Raw genomic sequence first — 23,517 nt, forward strand, 5'->3', positions numbered from 1 at the left:
GTGGGGGCAAACAAAGCACCAGAGGTTTGAAAACCAACACTACGTGGTTGCTGTGGCCCAACAAGTCACCAATCACCACTTGACCCATGACAGCGACCAAGAGGGCAGGATAAGGAAGAAACTCATGGATAAATGACCTGCTGAATTCAGGCCATTTGTCAACAACCACTTAACTTTTAAAGAAGGAAAGGACAAAACAAAAATGAAATAGGACAACACTGAATTTGCTCTGTCTTTAAAAAGTCAAGCTTTTTCATGAGTTCCCAAAATTAATTTTTATTAGTTTTTATTTTGGCTAATGAAAAAGAAAGATACAGTGTACAGAAACCTTTTACTAGAACAAGACTCATTTAATAACACTTACATCACATTGCAAATCAAGAAGAACATAAACCTACCATAGGCCAAGAAAGAATGAAGTCCCAAATACAGATAGAGAATTGTATTTGGACTCCCTGGATATTATTTTAGGGTAGGCAAAAATGACTCTTACAATGAATTACTTGATTGAGGATGAAGGACAAATTTATGCCCTAAATTACACTATGTGATACCTATATGTGAGTAAACACATGCAGTTGGAAAAGGGACTTATCACTCATGAAAAAAGTTTCACTTTTGAGGCCTTAGTGAGATCTGAAAGCAGTTTTCAAGAGTTAAGCTCTTTTTTGTCTCGAGTCTTTACTCAACTTATACAAAGCATGATCTGAACATCTAGACAACTGCGGATTTTCTTGATGAAAATAATGTCTCACAAGAAAAAGGTTCTCAAAGGATAACGATATAAGTGATTTTTTTTCTTTCTTTACTTATGTTTTATATTTCAAACATATTTCCATAAGGATGAATCCATTTTCACAAAGACAAAAGCAAACATCTATCACAAAGTATCTCATTTAAACCACAAACCTGATTCCCTTTTACACTCATTCTTTATAAAACACAGAGCTGAGTACACTGCTAGGGCTGTGTCCTGGTTTGGGGAAAATTTGGGAGAGAACCTCTGAATGGGGTCCCTCCAGAAAGCAAATTAAAGTGGCCCCTCCCCCAACAGGTTCAGGAAAAGATTTCCTTGGAGAAAAGCGAAAAAAAATGTTTATTTAACATAAATTGAATAATATTAAACAATAAAACCTCTCATTGTTCAATGAGATGGCAAATCCAAAAAAGTCCTTTTCATGTGGTGTAGCTTGGTTTGCTCAGTCTCTAATCAGTCCCTCCAGTGCTGGAAAGTGCTGAGACCCAGGCCCTGGTGGGCCACAGGTGTGAGCTCTTGGGGTTTGGCTGGGTTTTCAGTCCAGAGCAGGTTTGAACAGACTGAAGAAAAAAAAGTAAAAAAAAAACTCTGGGGAACTTTTCTGTCTCAGCTTGCTGAAAACTAACAGCAAAGGAGAGCTCAGTCCCACTGTCTGTCCATGCTGCAGACAGCACAGTCCAGGAGCAGGATGCAGGGGAGTGAGTGCCATTTCTGGACACAAACTGCATGCTTCTTCTTTCCCCCCACTTCCCTCTCAGAGCCAGTCTTAAAGGTGCAGAATTTAATATCCAGCATAAATAGAAGACACAGTTGGGGATAAAAGCATCATAACGTCATCCCGGGACAGGTTTTCATGATGGTTCCTTGACTAATGATGAGACTGTGCTAATCTATTCCTCTCTTCAGTTACCTGAAAGCAAAGCTCACAGTTATTTTATTGATACAAAGGCCATTTCTTACTCTTCATCACAAAGAGCTACTAAAAATAACTGGGAGATTTACCTTTGTCTTACTACTTACTATATTTAAATATGTATTCAGATAGACACAAAGTTAGGGTCCATTTTTGTTCCTAGATTCTGCAGAAGTTCATTCTTGGCAACGAAGCTTGTAATTATTTTCTTCCATTTATGCTGGGCATGAAAACATTAATAACAGAGAATCAATATAAGCATTTTCTGAATTTAAAGCTTCAATTTTCTGGAAGAATAAAGTTTGTAAAATACGTAAGGAAACAGTAATTCCTGTATTTTTATTCCTTACCTTTATTAATTTCCATATATTTTCCACAAAGTTAATAGTCCTGGATTCAAAAGGTCAACTGGATGTCTCTTGTTTTTCTTCACAAATGAGCTTATATCAATTTTTTGCATGCACAAAATAATGAAGAAAGATATTGACCTGCCTGAATTTCTTCAAAAAATAATAGAATACATCTCACAGAATTAGTCTGTAGGCTAATTACTGTATTTAAGAAAGCAATTTTCTGTTTATAGTCTTCTGCACCTCCAATTTTAGAAATATGATTGGACAACATAATTTCAAAATACTGCTGATTCTTTAAATCAGTTTCTACAAACTTTCTCTTGGTAGTAGAAAAAATTTTCAAATTTGTACTCTGTTCATATTGTAATTTTTATTGCAAATTTTGACACAGAACTTCTCTAAACTTAACTGAGATATTTGCATAGGAAATGGGATAATGTTTCCTGCCTGAACACTTCAGCAGACCCTTTTTTTTTTTTTTTTAAGTGTTATATAAGAAGGCAGAAGCACAATCCAGATGGCCTTCATCTCAGCTGTAATAATCACCCAAGTTTGTCAGGCAGTGTTGGAAGGCAAGTCAGGCAGGTAGAGAAGCAGCTTAATATCACTTCCTTAGTACTTCTTTTTTTAGGCAACAGGTCTACAAATTATTTAGGAAACCTCAGAAGTACTTATACTTAGATCAAACCTGACTAAAGCAGAATCTTGTTTACATACACATAAATACCCTGTAACTGAAGACAGAATAGTTAAATCATAGCAACTAAGCCCACTGAATAAAATTATGTTAATATTATGAAGTCTTTTTGGTAAGAACTGTGTCTTCATTGGAGTTCATACATTAAATAAACACCAGATGTCATATCACATTAAAAACATTCTAACATTGATGTTTATTATAGATTCCTGTTTTGATTAATATTTCCTCCTTGACTATTCCCCATTTTCCTCCATTTCTCTTCATTTTCTACTCAAAGAGAATATTCCTAGTATTTCTCTGGGTAGATTCTATAGCAAACTGTCTAAGAGATAAACAATACAAACAGCCAAATCAAATGCATTGCTACCATTGCTACTTAATTACAGTTCATTTACTCCCTGTTTGTCATCTTGCATTCATTGCAGCACAGAAACCAAGCAGTCAGAAAAACCAGAGACTCTATAATACATTAGGCTCATGCACTACTTTCTATTCCTTTTCCAATTTCAGTCTCTGTCCCTTAGAAATAACTTTGAAGCAGCAGCTTTGATGCAGATCAAAGTGAAGACTTTTGCACAAACCTCAGAACTATTAGGTCCCCAGCGTTTCTTTTCCATTTTTGCAGACTTTTGCAGATTTTTTGCAGATTTCTGCAGATTTTTGCAGAGCTTCAATCAATGATTTTTTGATGAAGCAAAAGGGATTCATGTTTACAGGTATATTGAGAATAAGTATGTTACACATAGTAATTTGCACAAACTATTTTACACTATAGAGTTTCACATAAGTATCCATATTCAAGCATTCACTATGATTGTCTCATGCTTCTTCCACAGATCTCTGCATACATTTCTCTCTTATTACCATCACAGATAGGTTTACTGAACTGTGAAGAATCTTCAGAATCTTCTGGAAGGCTGCATTCTCTTTAACCTCACCATGTACTAATGAATTGGTCTTAAAGTCTGTAGGTTTCTGTTGCTTTAAAGGATTTGGTAGGTTGCACAATGATCTCTACACAGAATTTCTAGCAGGAAAAAAGTGGGGAAGCAAAAGTAAACCATGGCAAACTAAGATAATGCATTACCATCCATGGAGACTATGATAAATACCATGCATGTGTTAAGGGAGAGGAAAAGTTACATTTCTTTGGATATACTCAAGGGTGTAAGGACACTGGGCCAAGGAGGAGACAGATTGTATTCTGAAGATGTCCTTATCAACTGGTCACTCAGAAATAAAGATTTTTCTGTACAACAACAAGCACCCTTGGCTTAATGTTATGCTGCCACAGGATATACCATGCTTACACAACCAGTGATACTGAAGCAAACTTGTATAGTTACTGGCAAACATTTGGTTCTCTCACACTCACACAACTCCCTATACTTAATCCCTTCCACAGCAAGGGAAAGCCCTTAGTTTTCATTGTACTCAAATTTCTTTTCAAGTATTTTCTCACGGGCAGAGCTGTCTTAAACCACAGTTTCAGCAAATTCCTGCTTAAGAGAGGATATTAAGTAAGATGCCAAAACACGTATCTGCAGAAACATTACCTGTTAGAAATGCATGATGAGTGATTATGGAGCAATCAGGGAAAAACAAAATACTTCTCTTCAAAAAAGTATGGTGAAAATACATGCTTATCTGTGTTCCTCTTCACATTCTAGCAGTGCTGGGAGTCTAGGCAGATATTTGTTGCTTCCCTTCACTGGTTCTCACTCTGCAGCTGAGTGTTTGGTGTGACTTGTGTCACTACTTGCAGAGTTTCAGCCTGGAAATTTTCATAGCTTCATGAAAATTTTCATAGCTGGTCCATCAAAGTTCCTTGGCTGTTCTGCCAGAGAAATAAGATCCAAAGATGCCTCTTTAATATAAAACTGCTCCATGATCTCGGGGCCATCCTTAACAAGCCTTCTGGTGTCCTATCCATCAACATGAACCTCAGTTTAAGTTGAGCCACGCATGATCTAGACTCAAAGCTCATTAAGTGTTTGCTAGTTGCAACCAGGATGCTTCCTGTATAATTTGAGCCAATAAAAATGAAAAAAAAATAAACTCCTTTTCATTATTTTAAAAATGGGGAAATGACATGATGTCTCAACTTCTTCCCCCTCAATGTATTCATTTTCAGCAAAACATTCACTGTATTTAGAACAGCACAACAGATTTCTTTATTCTAACCCATATTTCCTTGTTGCTGTCAGAAAAACACATTTTTTTCCCTGACAAGCTTTATTTCAGGTAGTGTTAGGCTGTCTGTTGAAGCACACAACAGATATTGCCTACACAATACCTCTTCAGCAAGAAAATGCAGGCAACAGCTTATAAAAACTTGCCTGACTATGAAAGGTGAGATTGGATGGTATGTCTGGAGTAAAACCAAGTTCCTCTGAAAAATGTGACAAGTAATAGCTAAATCCCAATGGTAACTCCATTTAACGGCAACTCTATTAAAAGGAAGGTTAGGTTTTAAGGATATAAAAACATCAGAAGTTAAAAAGTAGTACACAGAAAGCTAAAATCTGAGAGAAACACAGCAGTGTGCTATTTTCTGTTGAAGTCCTTGATCCTATATGCAAATGAACTATCACACACACAAATTTTTCTCAGTGTTTGTCACTTGCAGCTTCTAATCTAATTAGTAGTTTTAAAATACTTTTTAAAAATACTTTCAGACGTGTAATCTTTTTCATCCCATCCTGTCCCTATGATCAGCAATAGTACAGACAAATTATATGGACCCTCATAATGAGCCAGGTCTGTTCCTTTGTAGCAGACTCTTTGCAGCATCAAAATGAACTGAAATTGTGGCTTGAAGTCTACACTTAATAACTGTGGCTGTTCAGACCACTTTTATAATTGGTATTTGTCACTGACCCGTATCTATCTTCACCTGTATGTGTCTCAACTATTTAAATTCTAAACCAAATCCCCTGTAACACAGCAGGTAATAAATGCTCTCAGAGATACTACAAGCCCTGTTAAAACACTTTCTCCCACACGGGTTCAGGCTGTGTCTTGGCTAGCAGCATGAAAAAATAATTCAGCTCTTCTAAACTTCAGGGTATGATTTATGTCAATTCAGATCTTGCATGAATTTTGCTTTTCACATTTATCTATTTCTTTTAATCTGGTTTCCCTGTCCTCCATTTCATACAGCTCTGGTTATAAAACTACTTTTTTCCTGAAATTCTCAGCAGCTAATTTGTATAAAGAATATATATTACTGACGGGAAGCTTAGGGATATTAGGAAAGGTTGTCTGTGATTTCAATTGATTAGTTTCTTTGCTAGGTTCATTGATATCCTTCACTATGTACTGGGAAGAGTTTTATTTCCTAGCACAGTATTGAGTTGCAAGACCATATTAAATGCCCTTTGAAATGTGAAGATTATGGGGGTTTAGGTCCTGGGTTACCAGTTTTCTCTGTTCTCTTCATAGTGATAAAATTCTTGAAATTTTTTCACATTTTCCTCCAAGATGGCTGAAGGAAACAAAGCCAAATGGAAATCTGGGTAGTAGAAATGCAAACTAGTCTCACACAGAAGCCTTCAGAGCACAAGACACACCATGCTGGAACAGACTGGAGTAGTAAGGACAGGGCAGTACTTTTATAAAACAACAAATACACTTACTTGACAGGTTACATGCTATGCCACTATCTGAATTTCAGAAAAAGAGGCATATTCCTGAAGGTTTCCTCAGCTCAACATTAGTGAGAGCGTTTTGAAACTCAAGGATGGTCAGACCTATACTTTAACCTAAATTAAAGAATAGAGGATTATTCATTGTTATCCAATTTTGCAACATTCTACACACTCAAGTCTTTACAGCAATTTAGACATACTTAATCTCTTCTTAAGCTAAAGATATGTGAAATCTGAAGTTTCCTCAGTTGTTTTCTATGTTTACTGGTTAATCTGTGCTTCAGTAAGTACTATAATCCACTGCAAAACTCCCTTCATAGGCAGGTTCTCTTTTCAGCTGCAGTCTGTGGCATTCATTACCCTGCAGGAGTCATATAGCAGAGACAGATTTTTCTCTTAATGAATACTAAAGTGGAATGGTTGAGCCTAAAAGAGAGACTCACTGGCAAGGTTTTAATGGCAAGACAGCTCCAGTGAGACCACTAAGTCTGAATATCACATCAATTTAGGTGTCTGATTAAAAAGATAGGACTATTAGCCTTAGGCACTCTGTTCAAAATACAAAACTTAAAATTTATAATCACTTCTTAGTGTTTTCAATTTAATTTTACTGAAAATTTGTAGGTTTGCATAAAAATCAGAAAGTACAAAAGGGTACTTCCAAAAGGTAATACCTCTTCTTGTCCCTTTGCTAGTCCACAAGGAAAATAATAGTGTCCTTTAAGTGTTAAAGGCTCCCAAACCCTGTTCATGCTTCTTAATACTGACAAAAGCTGAGCTCGTTTTTGATAAATCTACAGTCAGGAGACCAGGGTAAGCACCAAGCTGCCTTTGATCGTCTTCTCTGATGAATATTGTATAAAGACAAAATAACATGTGGTAAGAGAGATACAGATTTGCTCTTCCTGCTTTTGCTGCTATTACAGTGACACCTGCTGTCTCATTCTGCCTTTTTAAGTAATAAATGCCTAAGAAAAAAAAAGAGGCAGCTTCAGAAATAACCTTTACAATCATTCTAGTTACTCGTAAAAACATTTCCCCGAAGTGCATTATTCAGTCTGGTTCACGTACACTGTCACATTTTCAGGAGTGGTGGATTGACCCTGGCTGGATGCCAGGTGCCCACCCAAGTCAGAGGGGAGAGAAGGGAAGAGCAACAGGGTAACTCACAGAGAGAAAAAATATACCTGCTGGCAGGATCCTGACCATTTCTCCGGAGAGCTGATGCTTTATAGAAAAAAAAAAGAATCAATAAACAAATAAATAAATAATCAGCAATTGATGCTACATTTGAGATTCGCCCAGAGCAGGAGCAGCAGTCTGGCTGCGGCAATCGTTTTAACAGACCGCGGCCTTGCAGCCGCGTGGTCTCAGCAGCATTTAACTACGGGACACCCAAAACTCCTGCGAGAACCATCACCGCCATCCCGGGCAGGGGCGTGCAGCTCCACGGGCCGGGACCTCTGCTGACACCCCGTGGCTCTAACACAAAATGGCATCAGGGTGCTCCTCACAGAATGACGTCCCCGTGGCTCTAACACAAAATGACCTCAGGGTGCTCCTCACAGAATGACGTCCCCGTGGCTCTAGCACAAAATGACCTCAGGGTGCTCCTCACAGAATGACGTCCCCGTGGCTCTAACACAAAATTACCTCAGGGTGCTCCTCACAGAATGACGTCCCCGTGGCTCTAACACAAAATGACGGCAAGGCTCGGAGGGCAGTGACGGACACCTCCCGGTGCAGCAGCTCGGGGCCTGGCAGCAGTGCCCGCCCAGCCCTCGCTGCCCCCTGACCCGTCCGCAGCACCGTGCTGGGCCGCACCCGCCTCCGGCCTCAGCCAGAAACCCCATGGCCCCGGCACCGGAGAGCTCTTGTAGCCTGTGAAGGAAGCAGACACGTCGCACCGGGGCACCCGGCACGGCTGGGCCCCTGCCCAGCGCCTGAGCCGGGGATCGAGTCACCGGCGCCGCTTGGTGCCCAGGGTCCTGACACAGGCCTGCTGGCAAGGAGCTCTTGCCCCAGCACAGCACATCACACTAGCTCACAGCAGCACCGGGAGATTCCCTGTGTTGGGATCTACCGGAGTCGCGCACACAGGGCAGTTTTTGCAAATGCAGCTGGCAGTCCTTGCCCACCCAGCAGCGGAGATGCTGCAGGCAGAAATATGGGCATACAGACTTGAGGTAAGTGTCAGCTTATTCTGTAATGTGAGATTTTTAAGAAGTTAATGACGGTAAGCTGAAAAATGCACGGTTTTTTCTGGATTTCCTCCAAAGGGATTCAGGGAGATATTTGATTCATACAAAGCCAAACACGTATGTTCTCATACCCTTAATGAGTGAGTTCACCTTGCTCAGCACAATACATAGCAGAGTGAATGGCAAGGGCTAATAAGATAAATAATATCCTGGGCCAAAGAATCCAACACTGGAAGGACTAAATCTTAAAATTTGGCTATTTGAGATATTACTGAAGATTCGCTAACCCATAAGTAAAAGAAAGTTTGTGTTGTACTATTCTGAAAAAGTAATAAATTAAATTCTAGTTAAGTATCTCTTCTGAACACAGAATAAAGACAAGCAAGCCTTTATGTGAAGTGAAATTTTAGTGCAATAAAAAATCAAGCACTAAAAAGAATAAACACAGTAAGTAGGAAAGTAATGTTTATTCTTGTATTTCAGGTCAAAATTTTAATAGTTACCTCTAATTGAATCCAAATAATGACTGACATGCTACGGCACAAAACCCCATATCAAGTTAGAGAATGATGACATTTGCCCCCATGGACATGTCTCACCAAGATATTTGTTACCAAGTCCATCATCTGCACTGATGTAATTATATATTATCTCTATAGAGAACTGGCAACACAGGGATCATGGACCTAACAGAACCTATGTATAAATTGTCATAGGCAAACATAAATATGTTAGCAGTTTTGTGTCAATGAAGAAGGCTAGACTGGGCAAATACATGGCCAGTTAAAAGAAAAGTCTTTAAAAACAAAGACCCATGCGAGAAGGAGCTATTAATGTCATTTATATATCATTTGCTGACCATTTTTGAAGTGAAGGGGGGAACCCCACTAGCTTCCAAACTATTTCTCTTATAGTAGAACCAGCAAACCAGTCTTTCTCGGTCCAAACACCAAAACCATATTAGTGAGATAATGAAATTGGCGAGATAATGGAAATGAACACTGTTCACAACCCATGGTCACACTTGTAGGTACTGCTGCAAACTCTGAGTCTGCCGTTAGCAATAAGCTAGAATTTTATGCTAGTTCTGGGCCTTTTTGTTGTTTGTCGTGGCTTTCTTCCTAATTCTTTAAATAAATATTTGACTTCAAAAGACCTTCAGAACTGCTACATGAAGTTTTTCCTTCAGCAATGTTCAAACCTATCTGGATCTGGGAGAGGAGGTGAGCTGAACAAAGATGAAAGGCAGCAGATTCAACCACTAAGTGTGACCATTATGTAACCATTCAGCAACTTTTCCTACTGTGCTTAGGGAGCCCCTTCTCTAAATCCACACCTACAACCTGGCAATGTGGGGCTTGCCTTGGACAACATTAGGTCTGGAAGCTCTGTTAAGAGCAAATTGTTATTTCATTTTTAAGAAGCAAAGGGAATAAACAAGCTACAAGTCAGGGGAAAAGTTTAGTGTAATACATGCCAGAGGCAATAGGTTCCTACATCTTTATTCACTCTCTTACAAAACCACAGTCTTTTCATTTGAAGTCTCATAGGCAATCACATAGCAACATTGTCACCTGCAGCGATTTTGAAGACATCAAATAAAGGAAACTGTATTTAGATATCTCAGGTATGGAGAAATTATTTAGAAGAGATTAAGGAAATTCAAAATATGATGGTCAAACATTTTTCTTTAAGAAAGCATTACCAGTAATACAAACATGAATTTCCATTCTCAAATCTTTACCGATTTTCTCATGGCAGCACCCAAACAATGTAAACATAAAACTAGAATTTTATCTGTCATTGGAATGCCAGAGGCTCTGGAGTTCAGAGCAGACCTTTGTAAACCAAATGAGTGCAGTCCAGTATATCAATGCACTCTCCTCATAATTTTCCAATCTTTTTAGTGAAATATGTTTAGCCTTTCTGGTGTAAAAATTTTGCTTGTGACCATTGTTCACCCCCCATAAACAAAGCAACCACCTGTTATTTAAAACTGGAGTAACAGAAGTACTGAGCACCTTCAACCTACTGAAATCAATGCTAGTTCAGTTTCTATACAGTCTTGTGAGTCTGACCTTCATCTCATTTTTCCTTTCATCCAAAGCTGACTGTAAAATTTGGTTCAAAGGAATAAAGAAGTGAAAGACATTTCTGGTCTGGATGGCAGTGGAAGAACTCAATCTCTACAGAAAATCAGAAGCATTCCAGTGGAGCTTGACAACCAGAGCAGACTTGGTAGGTACTGACACTTGTCAGCTTGTCTGCCATACAGGAACATACTTGATATGGAAATTTTATGAAAAGCAGTGCCAGATGTTCTTATACTTAGCAACCCACTTACCCTACTAATTTCTTGGTGTCAGCTCCAGGAGAGCCAATTCTTTATAAGCAAAAACAACTTAATACAGAAAAGATTTCTATCAGCAATAAGTATTCATTTTTCTGCATATTCTTCAAGAGGCAGACAAGAAACGGAAGCCACCATTAGCCAGAACAACACTGTTAACAAGAAACATTAGGCCACCTCTTTGGAATTGGAATATATGCCAGACACTTGACACAAGGTTCTATCAAGCAAAAACAAAGTACAAATCAGAGGTGAGTATTGTAAAAATGTCAGACTGTGCAATCAGGGTTTACCCTGTGTTTTACCTTCAGTGCTTACCCTTCATGCTGCAGGCAGAAAACCTAGACTAGTCAAAGACTTCGGCTTTGTGCTCTTCACCTTCTCCTCTATGTCACTGTATGAGATGCAGCCAGTGCATCTCAGCACAGTCCTACTATCTCACAGAAATAACATGCAGAATAAGCAAAGCTGTGCAACAAGAGAGAACTGCTAAGAAAGGAAGAAAAAACAGATTTTGGGGAAGGCTTAACAGCATAACTTGACACAGGATGAGCTCACAAACAAACTGGAGTCTCCAAATCTGTCAGGATTAGTGCCCGAGCTGCAGCAGCATGATATACCTGCAACATCAGTTCTGCCAAGAACTTTGCTTGAGCTGTGGAAAGGTACAGCTTACTGCCTTTTCTTTCCTTTGATGAATTAAGTATTAAGGAAAGAAAATAATTTATATATTGGAATTATATAAGAACAGGTAAAAAATAAAATTACTCACATTTTCTACAGCCAAAGTTGTAGTCATAAGTTAGCATAAATAATTGAAAGTAATACTAAAGCAGTGGGAAGGAAAGATGGTGGCAAGTCTGCCACCTTCTCTGTATTTCCACAGGAAATGTAGTTTTACATTCGCAGTTCTGTGCACAATTTCAGGCAGTAGGAAAAGAAAAACTGAACAGGCTTAGAATGAGTAAGGTGACAAAAGAGTACCTTGATTCACTGAAGTAAGGGAGCAAAATCTTTCATGTCTGTAGCAAAAAAGAGCCTATTCAGAGGAATTGTTTCCAAATTAGGCTCTGATACTTATCCAAATTATGAATCTATTTTCAGATTTTCTGAATCCTCTTACATAGGGTCACCAGCAGTTTGATGGAGCCACCCAAGATCTGGGAAAGAGAACCAACCTGCCATGTCTCAGTTTTTGTAGTTTCCAGCTGTGGCTGTGGCTGGAAGGGTGATGCATAGCACTGCTAGTGAATTACATTACAGAAATGTAATGTTTTCAGGGTTTGTATATTTTTTGGTTTGTGGGTTTTGGGCTTTTGGGGGGGTTTGTGTGTGGTTGTGTGATGGATTTTGTTGGTTGGTTGAATCTGGGACTTGTTTGGGTTTTTGGTTTGTTTTTTTGTTGTTTTAATTTCTTTGCTTTTAAAGAAAGTCTGAAAATGTTATTGAAAACTAAAATTCTTGAAATGTTCTTTTCAGTTGTTTCACTCCTGCATAAACATTCCCATTAATATCTTATGCAGAAATGTCCATTTCAGCTAATTTCTTAATTTTTTGTCTGGGAAAAAAAAAAAAAAAAAAAAAATGAACAGTAAAGTTTTTGAAGAAGTTAAAATGAATTGCGTAGGACTTCAGGGTATTTCCTGTACAAGCTAAAACTTCTAAATGGCTGCCAAGTTCTTCTTTTCCTGATTTCACAGACAGTGTCTCCAGTCTTGATGGCCACTGGAGTTTTCCCTTCCCAATATTTCTACACAGAAGCTCTGTATTACTTCTGGGTCCCTCCTGCACAGCCAGGGTGTCTGATAGAATAGCCTAAATCTTGAGATGCGTTGATTAAAAAGTACAGAGTAGTTGGCCAAAGAGAGCCTTTGACGTCTTGCTCTGTTGGCTGCCTGCCAAAGAGCTTTACTTTGCCAGCAGGTTGTCAAGTGACTTACTAAGAATTGTTTCAGTGTTGCATTAAAAACAAAGGAATGCACAAAGTTAACCACTATTTATATGGCAGATACTTTTACAGTAGGGTTTCTGTCCCTTCGGATTGGAAAAATATTTAAAACACTTTTTAGCTAGGAAAAATGCACTTCCATAATACAGTAAGCACTGGAAAAACAAAATCTACTGTAAGAAGAGGAGTGGACAAGACGTGAAGAAAAAAAAAAAAAATTCAGCTATATGTTCAGCATTGAAATATCAACACAATATATATATTTTCCGTCAATCAAAACACAGAGATTTTGAAGGTGTTAAAAAGGCATGTCTGGAAGTATAGACAGAAATGTCAAATTGCTGAGCTATAGTGAAGGCTGAGAATAGAGATCAGAAATCACGGTGGCTGGAAAATGCAGTACTGAGCAGACACTGCATTTCCTGAGCTCATGATCTCACAACAGTTCTGCAGTGCATGTCAGTACCTAGAAATGTAATTATTGCTGGGAAGACACTTTATTTTTTCTGGGAATCTGAATCACACATTATTCAGTCAGCAATATTTCAAAGACTAGCTTGAGAAAAATCACTACTGAGAAAATATCAGCTGAGAAGTAGTGATCCTCCTACAGCATTGATGAAGTTAGTACAGCTTTTAGAAAAAGAGAAAGAAAATGGATGTTTTCTGCAAGCTATATGAGCTTTTAGCATGATAATTACTAGGAAATATTTTCTGTAAACAGCAATGTATTCAGATTAGTAAAGTCCTAATCAACAAAATTACTATGTTTTGATTTTGGTAGAAAGAAGTAAATATTCTGAGGGATTCATCATTGGTGATAAGACCCTCCTTCCAAAGTACTGCTCCAGTTTTCTCCAGCTTGTTAAAAAAGTGTTTTCTCTGGGTTCCTAAAATATCTATGTGACATGAATGACTTCACTGCAGCTTATTCCCTAAATATCAGGAAACCATAGGACAAGGTGCCCTACAACGTACAGCACTGGTTTTTTTTAAAGGGACAAATGTCCATTACAGCCCAACAGTTTCTTCAGGCATACGAACACCTTAATAGACGTCTCATCTTTCCTGCATACTTAACATGAGGGGTTTTTTTCCCTTGGAACTTAAATTCCCACAGAGATTTATACCTCAGAACATACAAAAAGCACCAAAATGCTGCATCCTTATCAGTTTCAGGGCAAGATACTTGTTTTTCTTCTACCTACTCACTCTTCCTCATCATTTGTCACTCCTCAAGCTTAACACCTTGATTTTTGGCGTAGGAAAGTATTTGCCTCCAACAAAAACCAGTAAGTAACCAGAAAGATGGAACAGTATTAGGATTCAAACCCTAAAGATGTTGAGCCAGCCATCATGAAAAGTAAGATTGCCCAGAAGAGACCTGAATGTCTTAAGATGTGATTGGGATAAGGATTGAGAAGTGGTCATGCCATGGTAGGAGGCCATCTTGAAATCAGTTACTAAATTACTTTTATTAGGAGTCAGAAAATATATTAGCATCATGTACTTTAGCATCATTTCATCCTTCAGTGACCTATAACAGAGGAAATCCCTTCTTTATGAATAACACACTATCTGACATAAAAATCTATCCAGGCCTTGATTTCTTCTATCTGTAAGGTTCTCACAGGAAAAGAGTAACTATTCAGTAAATACAATAAAAAGAAAAAAAAGTTCAGTGATCCTTCTTATGCTTTGCAATTTCCTGCTTTACTGAATACCAGCAAATTACACATCTCCCTGAAGTGTTATCTTTCTTTGCCTGTTTGTAAAGGTTGTGTGTAGATTTCACATTTTAGTTTCTTACTGATATTTTTATGCTTCTGTGGAATAAAACTACTAGGATGCAATGGAATGTCCCTTTTAATCTGTACAGCAAGATGAATATTATGACTGTACCAGGAGAAAGATAAAAGGTAAAAATGGAACAGGACAGGTTTTTTTTCTTTCACTCATTACATTCTCAAATTTGTGACACTAGAGAAAATAGTCTAGATTCACAGTTAAACATTATTTAAATTATTAATGGTATCATGTGCTCAGAGTCTCCTACTTATTTAACTGTGTCTCTTGATATAGATCATGTACAGATGCACCTATAGGGATCGTCCTTTGAGTTTCCAGTGCTCAGTTTTTGGAAGGTAGCATCCCAAATATTGAGTGTGACTCCTGGAAGGGCTAAGTAAACACACAGGCTAAGTGCTGAGGACTACTAATCCAGGAATACTCACAGATGCTCAGTATCTCAGAGATCTGACACTCTCTTACTTTACCTCGCCTTCCTTCTCTCAATGAGAGTGTTGAACCCTTCTTGTCTACACTTTAAAACCCCACAAAAAAGCAACACAAGAAAAAGAAAAAAAAAACCCAAAACCACAAAACAGCAACAACAGCAGCAACAACAACCATGAAATTGCATACATTCTGGGAAAACTTGGTGAAGAAATGTCAGGTTTCCTGCATTGTTCTCTTTAAATCAAATATTTAAAGAAAAATCAGTGCTGGTGTACACTATAATCACAAAGATCTCCACAGAAGAAATGTATCTTAATCCCAGAACCAAACCAGTTATACAACCCTTTCAATACAAACCCATAATAAACTTTCTGCCACTAGAAGGCAGCAAAGCTCCAATAGTAACATACATTTCATTTCTTTGACACAGGACAGGGAGAAAATTCTGTTAATAAAATGAAATATTATTTTCCCTGTGTGCACACTCAGTGGTTTATGATTTCTCTCATATTTTTGCTCTTAGTTCATATGCATAACTGAAGAGTATTCATTTGCAGTGAGTTACTTAAACCTCTGTATCCGTGCCTGTCAGTGGCAAAGAGACTGTTAGCTGAAAGAAAGCCAAAGTAATTTCACAGATTAGCTGATGTAAGTATAAAATGTGAATCAGAAAGTAGGGTATCACTGAGTTCCCCTGAGGTAATATCTATGTCTACATCCATAAATATCCAAAATGTTTATCTCTCCACTTTGTGTGCATCTAGTGCACTCTAGTCTCCAAAATTAATCTTACGGTATAGGTATTATACTACTAAACTTTTCAAATGAGGAATCCCAGTTTTCACAGAGTCCCTGGCATATCTGAGCTCTGTGTTAGTGAGATAACCCTACTGCTTTTCAATATCAGTAAAAGGCACTGCCAATGATATTCCCAGCTCAGATTTCCTCAGCTATCTACAAGCTTCTGCACAGGATACAAAAGCCTTCAGCAAAACCCAGCCACCAGCTTATATTGTGTATTGAAATAAACAAACTCAAAGTCTAGGTCCTAAAGTCAGTGTAAGACTTATAAAGGCCATGGAGCACTGTTCTGCAAATCCTGGAAAGTCTTCTCCCTAAGTTATTGGTAAATGATGGAGGGATAGGGCATTCACAAGGCAGCAATCTTAGGGCATCTAAGACCAAAGTGCTGCAGACACAGAGGCCTCCAAGAAACATTGTGAAATATTTCTAACAGACAAATCTAAACATTAACAAATGTTAATAGGAGATACAACACTCCTGATCTGTGTCTGGCAATGCAGCATGTGTGTCCTTTCCAAAATACTGCCCTTTCAACTCAATAATAATTTTCACAGATCTTGGCACTCCTAGGAGTTTGTGGGACACTTCATGAGAGAATGCAGGAAGTGTGATCCCTAACTTACTTCTGTGCCTAGGATCCCCCCACCACTGCCATCAGTCCCAGCTCCAGCATGAGGACCAGAGTTATTCTGGGTCATCCTGCTGCCCAAGAGGGGAAATATGGGCAGGAAGGCAGGGCTTTGGTCAGGCACATCACTGTGCTTCAGACTGAAGTGAGAAAAAAGGGAAGACATACACATGTGCACAGGCCCCCACACTGAAAATATTCAGAAATTTGACAACAAGTAAAAATCAATAAAATATGCTTGATTAACAATCAGTACAGAATAGAGCAAGAAAATTATTCAGAATGCTCAGTTTGGTCTAAATTTTTTATCATCTCTCAGTTTGTGAAAATTTTCAGAGTATCACTTGCAGTTTCATGACTAAATCACTATGAAAATTTAAAAATCCACATTAAATTAAATTTTTCATGATCATTTAACAAATAACTTGCAAATGAACATAGAGATGAGCAAACATAGATTAAAAAGATCCTGTCTCAAGCCTTTTGCTTTCACCCTGAACACAAAGCATGACTGAGTCACCAGTCAGTAATGTGGACACATCTGTTCTCATTAATTCTAAAGGGCAAAAAGCAGTGCAAAACTTCTTCTCTCTTAAGATTTTGGACAGGATTTAGGTAAAACATTTTTTCTGTAGCAATATATTTTATTTCTACAAGGCTCAATATTCTTCTCAACTTGGCTCACAGATCATGGTCTGTAGTAATACTAATATAATGCAAAGTAGTGGGGATCTCAGGGTGGTGTGGGAAGTGTGTTAGTGAGGAACTCTACCAACATAGGCTGACAACATCCAATAGCTGAAAACGGAAATGTGAAGCAGACAAAAGCACCAAAGAAGGGTGATCCAAGTGCCAAGCCCCTTTACTGCAGCCATGTTAGCCAGCCAGGGCTGCCAGAAGGGATTCGGAAGTAAAAAAACACACAGGCCATTGCAGCCACACTGCATCCACCAGCACGGAGCTCAGTTGCAGTGCCACCCTGCATGAGCTGGAAGGCAGCTGGTAGAGCTTCATGGCATAAGGAACGGGCAATACCTTTTGCTGCTGCATGCACATTAAACATTGATCCTTTCTTTTGTAGCCAGCAGATTGCCTTCAGGCGTTGCCAACACCAGTTTTTGCTCTCTGCTCTGTAAACAACTTAGAGGAGGTTTTGGAAAGGAAACCTGGAGTCCTGGATTATACTATGTCTATCTCTGCTAAAAAGGCCAAATTGCCTACATTATCTAAAAATTATTCCCAAAATTGCTCTCCTCAGTAAGTAGAGTAACAAATGTCAAAAGGCTCTACTTCTGATATGCATGGAGAGGAAGGGGAAATTGATTTTATAATAATATTTTTTTACTGATACCTACCCTGATGTGCGCAGATCTGTATAATCTGTCAAATTGTCAGCAATACTAATCATAGTACATTGTGCACTATCCTTGGAAATATTTTCTTCTGAATTTCCATCTACATATGTTTAACTTTCTCTAGTGTGATATTCTTTCTCATTTACATGTTGTAGCTGAATGATGTATGACAAAAGGTGTAGGATAAGATGGCATCTCAGATGGAAGAATGGAAGAGCCAAGCCCATTAAAAGACTTTTTCTGAGATATCTTCTTGATGTTGATCAGTGTGGGTTTAGCTGGACAGAAAATATACCTCTCCTGAAGGATTTTCAGTAGTCACTTAAAAAACCCTCAGCAATGAGAAGTGTATAACAAACAGATAATAATTGAACTATATAGAAATTATGTTACCAAAATTTACAGTTCATCAAGAGAAATATGTGCATGTGTGAAATGCTCACAGCTCCTTATAAAAATAATTGACACCACTTGTTTGCAGAATGCTAAAACTATGCAGAATACAAAAAGTTAACTTTCTTTTCATATTAGGAAAACTTTTGCTGCATATTATAGTATCAAGGTAAAATCACTTTCCTTTTGGAAGTTGTGCCACATTTGTCATGGTGAGGCTCTTATTATGGCTCTTTTTAGTGATTCTTTAGCACAGTTGATTTCATAATGAACCAAATTTCTGCAAATTCTGACAATTCTGTTAAGTCTGTAAGTGAGGCAGATTCAAAGCCTGTGTGTTTTGCAAAATGAAAGTCCGGAATAGAGGAAATAGGGAAGAATTATCTGTAGGCAAGGCAAGTGCAGCTGGCAGACATGGGGGAGGAGCTCTGAATTATTCCTGTTTGTTTTGAGGATGGTTTCCTTGGCTACTTAAAACAATGCAACAACTTTTCTGGGCATATGCAAGCAGCAAAGTGCCACTCAATGCCTTCCACTAGCTGAAAAAAATAAAAAATAAAAAATAAATCAATGATTCTTTTGACACTGAACAGTGGAAACTGCTGAGATTTAGAATAACCAAACTTTTCTTAAAGCTAAATCAGAGCATGCAGTGAGGTAACTCACAGTAGCCCCCAAAGGCATATAAGGTGGTTGGTGTTCAGATGAATTCTTCAAAAGCACCTATTACTATTTGCAAACAAATACATCTGCCAAATATGTGATGCTCTTCCTTTAAGTGCTCTGCATTCCCTCTTCCTCCAGTACAGTTCCCAGCAGCTACTTGGTGATCAAAATGAAGCTTGGAAAGGTTCACTATTCAATTCCCTGGCTGCTGCCTTTTTCAGACCATTCTGCACCTTATTTTTATTCAGTACAGGAGATGAAAAGTCACCACTGTTCCCCAGAAGTGAGAGAGGGAGGAGCAGAGCACGGAGCTACAGCCACACTTGTGTGCCTTCCCTGCTCAAGCTGGAGAGCTGGCTGCAGCGCAGTCTTCCTACAAGAGCTTCATTGCAGATCAGAACAAATAACTTCTTTTGCCCCATATGGCAGGAAGGTGGAAACAGTGTTGCCAGACCTTCCAGTGGTGCAGCCACAGGTCCTGATTCCCCTCACCTACCACAAGGACTTTTACGGCCCTGGTTATTTGACAACTTCTGAGAAATATTATTAAGTTCATTATCCCAGCACTCTGCATCACCTCTAAATCAGACATATACCTGTTTATCTGCCCAAAAGTAAGTCAATTTGTGGAAAATGAGGGCATGGGAATTGTTTTATCAGTTTTGCTTTGAAACATACTGTATGTACTCTATCTTTGTCCACTCAGAAGGAATGTAACTTACATCCCAGACTCGGGGTTTTCAACTTTGTTAGGTATCACCATTGAGAAGTAAACTTATCTGAATCTCTGCAGATGTCAGGTTTATCTCATCATGGCCTTGTACAAAAACCTGTTATGTATAAGGAAAACATGCCCAGGATTAAGCCTTTTACAAACTGTATAAAGAAAAATAGTAGCTTTCTGATACCTAAATATTCCAGATACCAGCATTTAGGTAGCAAAAATATCTCTATGGAAAAGCATTTCAAGCATAAACTTGTCTACCATTTTGCAGGCCTGAGGCATGCACTCATTTTGCTGATTCATATTCTCTGCTTCAGCAGTTTGTCCAGTGAGAGGAGAGAAACATCTACTGGAAGAAAACAGAAGTAAAACTAAAGTCTGCTCCACTCAAGGACATGGATATGTCACTTTTTCACAATGTACCTGGCAGTTCAGCATTGGAACAAGTGGTTCATAAGCCAGGCCTGAACTAGCAAACATAGTGGAGCCTGCTTTTCTTAGATGCCTCTCCTCTGCATTCCCTCCAAGACAGCCTGATGTGCAAGCCTCTCTGCATATTATTGTTACAAGTCAGTCAGGCAGTCACTGCGTGGCATTCAGTGCACCAGCTGTCACTGCACAATAGCATTCGTTCCACTGAACAATAAATTAAATCTCCCCCAAGTGCTAGCCATACCCTGCTCTGAGCCTTACTATCACTTGACACATGTTATTCCGCACAGTACATGCAGGAATCCAGGGTTGGTGATGCAGACATGGGGATTCTTACTTGAAATTCCTCATCAAATGAAAGTTTTGATTTTTTTCCTCCTTTCAGTAGCAAATCTATAAGTGTTTTTAAGAAAGAATGAGTTTGCAGGCAGGTGGTAGACAGAGAGATGCAGAGCAAAGGCAGTTCTGTTGATAGTTCTTGCTGAAATTGCCCTGCAGAAGGTAGTGACTGGCAGCTCTGAACTGTGTTTGTACTTCCTGGGGCCCCATTAGGAAAACAGACATATTTTGTCTGAGATAGGAAAAAGAGGCATATGTTTGCCTCGTCCTTTGTCTTGTGGGGAAAACTACTTTATACCATCATGGACTGTTGCATTTCTCATTTAAAAACCCCACCGCATTTGAGAATCTTTACAATGTTTGAGATTAAGCATGGAAGTAGACACCGGGAATGGCCAGACATCACTTCTAACTTATTCTAGATGCTCACTGTCCTCATCACCACTGCTTTCTTCATGTCAGATTGTTCCTTACTGTTTCTCCTTGGCTTGTATGGGGCACTCACAGATCCATTTTCTTAATCCAAAGCAGGCGCTCAGCCCTTCAGCCTTAGACATTGTTTTGGCCTCTTGAACTGTGACCAGCTGGGCCAGGATTAGTATCTTCACGCCTAGCTGCATGACAGTCTCTTTTATTCTTATTAGAGTGGCATGGAGGTCCTCATGACTAGAAATTTGTTATGATCTGTATCATCCAAAATTAGGAAACAGAAGGCCGAGTATTAATGGTCAAGACTGGGGAAAAAAAAAAAAAAAATAAAGGTTAGAAACTTTAAAGCTGTGAAAATAGGACCTACACTTTCCAGCATTTTCAGGTTTTGATTTGGCTTGGTTTGATTTTGTTGTTGTTTTTATCTCTAAACAATTGGATTTGAAACAACTGGGTTTGAAGCTACCAACATTCCTGTGGGATAGAAGCACTGTTTCTGATCAGCTCTGCAAGCCAGCAGAGCTCTGCAACCTGCAGGAACAACTACACAGACTGTAACTAGCTTTGGAAGAAATGCACTATGTTCAGTGTCTTGCAAACTGTTTTGCTTTTGGAGGCATCGCTCTACATTCTGTGTCTATTAGCCTTGAATGAATGCTCCCCAAGAGCAACAATACTGCTCTTTGTTCAGCACCTTATGCTGCTTACTGGCTACTGTCCCAAAGAATAACCAGAATGCTGAAATAATTACAGTCTGTCCTAAGTACTTGCTAAATTACCACAGACCACTGTGCAAGTGATCACTGGGTGAAATACAAGCTTTCCATGCATGTTTGAGTACCTGATTCAAGACAAAACATATTCAAGTGTGGCATGATGTGGCCTTGCCAAAACCCAACTTTGTGAATCTGTGAAAAAAAAACAAACAAAAAAACAACAAAGTAAAAAATAAACTAATCTGGGAGCATTCATCTCTCAATTTCCTTTTATCCAAAATAAGTAATACCTCAGTTTAAGTTTTGGAAATTGGTTTTACAATTTTTAAAAATTATTTAGAAGATCAAGGATGATAAACAATAAATGCTATTAGATCTAATCTAATCTTATCTAATCATGTGCAGGAATTTTTTTTAGCTCTGATGATTATTTAATAAAATATGTAACAGGAAGCCATCAGTAACAAGAGATGAAAACATACAATAAATGAATCTGTAACTTCAAGCTGGATTGAATTGTAAGAAGGGGAAAGTGAGCTATTTTTCAGAGACCCCATATTCTATATTTAAATTAACTTGTCACCTATAGATCAGATTAATTTATTTTCATGCAATGAAAATCTAGTTTCTAGGCAGAACTGCTTCTAGTTGGATTTCTAAATCAGTTAACTCTTTTCATCTTGTATTATCCAATCTTTTTGAATCACTTCATTTCAACAGTGATCTTGCACATCCTGTTCACTTGTATCACCAGAAGAATAACACCAGTATTACACCAGTATGATACCAGTCCTGGTGAGTTCAGGTGGGGAGATTTTAGACTTTTTTCCCCTTCCTTTTGAAAATATACCCTATCAACAGATTACTAGAGATACTGTTATATTTTATATGCACTCCTGAAGATAAATCTGGAAGATGGATTGAAATTTTGATTACTTGTCTTATATACATCTAAGTTAACTTCTATGATTGTTTTTCATGAGTCCTCTAATGGATACAGCAACACTGCCAGGCCCACGGCTGTGGAGATTATTGGAGAAGACGTACTTTGCCCTAGGCAAAAACAACAGCTCTGGTAGTGCTGTGACACCCAGGTAAAAGTCCCAGGGCTTGTGGTACAACACAGGCAGAGACACTGGAGCTGACTGCTGCTACTGGTAGAGAGAAGAAAGGTGGTGCTGCCAATACCAGTTAAAGTGTCACGAACCAAAGACAATTCCAGCAGCCAGGATGACCCATCTCCAGACAACCATTTCATTTCCCACAGCTTTGTGCTCCATGTCAGCCTGGGTCACATGCTGTTTGTACTCTCTTAGCACCAAACACTTTTGCAGGATTGTAAGGACAATAAATAGAATGAAATAGAGGATGTTGAAAACCCAACTATACCTGTGTCTTGACATCAGCAACACAATCGGCTGTCACACCAGATTGGCCCAAACCCCCCAAGTGTGCTGCTACTACTCACACAGACCTTTCTCTGGTCCCCTGGAAAGACAAATCCTGCTGCTGGAGCAATGGAGGTTTCTGGGGCACAGAGATGTGGAGGGCAGAGGCCAGCCTGGGAACCTATCATCCTTCCAGGTCTCCTTTTCTATTCCTATCATGTGGCAGACCCCTCTTACCAGCTCCAAGCTCAGCTATGTTCCCAAGGCTCAGGGCCCCTTTGCACCTATGGGACCCATCAGATGCCATGCCATGCACAGGTGTAACTGGAAAGGCTGCTAATCCTCCCAGCCTGCCACAGGGACTTGTGGGCAGGACTGCACACATGGTGACTTCCCTGATGAGCAACCTCCACTTCTTGAGACAGGTTTGTAAATGGCCTTGGAGTAGGGCTTAAAAACATTGTTCTAAAGAAATTATGACAGTAGCATGAACAGCACACTATAACCTATATAAGACAGTGATCAAAGTGACT

General features: G+C 38.9%; 2 long non-coding RNA genes across 6 annotated transcripts; one reads left to right on the forward strand and one right to left on the reverse strand.

The window, feature by feature from the left end:
- Positions 1 to 249: 249 nt before the first annotated feature.
- Positions 250 to 8,446, reverse strand: LOC147648373 (uncharacterized). 5 transcript variants are annotated; one of them, XR_015280207.1, is made up of 6 exons: positions 8,027 to 8,444; positions 7,561 to 7,600; positions 6,362 to 6,487; positions 4,280 to 4,560; positions 1,778 to 1,890; positions 250 to 1,667 (listed from the first exon to the last, which is right to left on the reverse strand). It is a non-coding gene; the product is annotated as an uncharacterized LOC147648373 (long non-coding RNA). The 5 variants fall into 5 exon arrangements; XR_015280208.1 differs by having other exon boundaries at positions 1,078 to 1,667; positions 2,021 to 4,560; positions 8,027 to 8,446; XR_015280205.1 differs by lacking the exon at positions 6,362 to 6,487.
- LOC111941724 (uncharacterized) lies at positions 2,491 to 21,833 on the forward strand. Its single transcript, XR_015280210.1, has 6 exons — positions 2,491 to 7,876; positions 7,980 to 8,559; positions 10,682 to 10,812; positions 11,036 to 11,175; positions 12,052 to 12,205; positions 19,205 to 21,833. It is a non-coding gene; the product is annotated as an uncharacterized LOC111941724 (long non-coding RNA).
- The last annotated feature ends 1,684 nt before the right edge of the window (positions 21,834 to 23,517 follow it).

The sequence above is a fragment of the Cyanistes caeruleus genome, chromosome Z (assembly GCF_971803275.1).
Source record: "Cyanistes caeruleus chromosome Z, bCyaCae1.hap1.1, whole genome shotgun sequence".
Taxonomy (NCBI): domain Eukaryota; kingdom Metazoa; phylum Chordata; class Aves; order Passeriformes; family Paridae; genus Cyanistes; species Cyanistes caeruleus.